This window comes from Macaca fascicularis, chromosome 3 (genome assembly GCF_037993035.2).
Source record: "Macaca fascicularis isolate 582-1 chromosome 3, T2T-MFA8v1.1".
Lineage (NCBI taxonomy): Eukaryota > Metazoa > Chordata > Mammalia > Primates > Cercopithecidae > Macaca > Macaca fascicularis.
The window spans coordinates 174,286,201-174,287,038 of NC_088377.1; the positions used below are offsets into that span (position 1 = coordinate 174,286,201).

General features: G+C 45.3%; 1 non-coding gene across 1 annotated transcript; it reads left to right on the forward strand.

Annotated features, from left to right (window-relative positions):
- Positions 1-247: 247 nt before the first annotated feature.
- On the forward strand, positions 248-352 carry LOC123572633 (small nucleolar RNA SNORD46). The gene has a single exon (XR_006697186.1). It is a non-coding gene; the product is annotated as a small nucleolar RNA SNORD46 (small nucleolar RNA).
- The last annotated feature ends 486 nt before the right edge of the window (positions 353-838 follow it).

The window sequence follows — 838 nt, forward strand, 5'->3', positions numbered from 1 at the left end:
CTCAAGATTGGCTACACCGAGCAACTCAAACAGGTCTGTGTCTCAGTCATATTTAGCCTCAGTCCTTACCAGTGCCTGGTACCTCACAAATGTCTTCCAGACTTTGTTAAGGGAATGGTGGCTTTCCCTGAACCATTCAGCAGAGATTCAAATTTACAGGTTACAAAGTAGCTGCTAAGTGTCAGAGTGAGACACAATGCCAAGGCTATGGCTACTGGCAGATCATGACCTTGCTTTGAAAAGGGGGTACTGGAGTGATGAAAAATGTATCTTCAGGTGTGGCTGTGGCCACCTTGGCCACCTGTGTGTCACTTGCCCATGCAAGGACTTGTCATAGTTACACTGACTGTTAAAAAGAAACAAAGGAAGAAAAAGGGAGGTGGGGTCAACATTGGGAGCTCTTTGGGGGTAGCAACAGTAGAAAAAATAGAATCTGTGGTTGCTTTAAAAAAAAATTTTGTGCCATTGTGGCTTCTCCATGGGTGGCTCTTTAATTTTCATGTATTAACTGTGTAATATAATCCTCCTTGTGGAACCCCATATCTTTTTTTTATTTTTTTGGAGACAGGGTCTTACCTGTCACCCAAGCTAGAATGCAGTGGTGTGATCCCATCTCGCTGCTGCCTTGACTTCTTGGGTTCAAGCGATCCTCCTACCTCAACCCCTCAAGTAGCTGGAACTACAGGCACATGTCACCACACCTGGCTAATTTGTGTAATTTTTTTGTCCAGACAGGGTTTTGTCACGTTGCCCAGGCTGGTCTCAAACTCCTGAGCCCAAGTAATCTGCCAGCCTCAGCCTCCCAAAGAGGCAGTCCCGTATCTTCTTTTTAGCTATG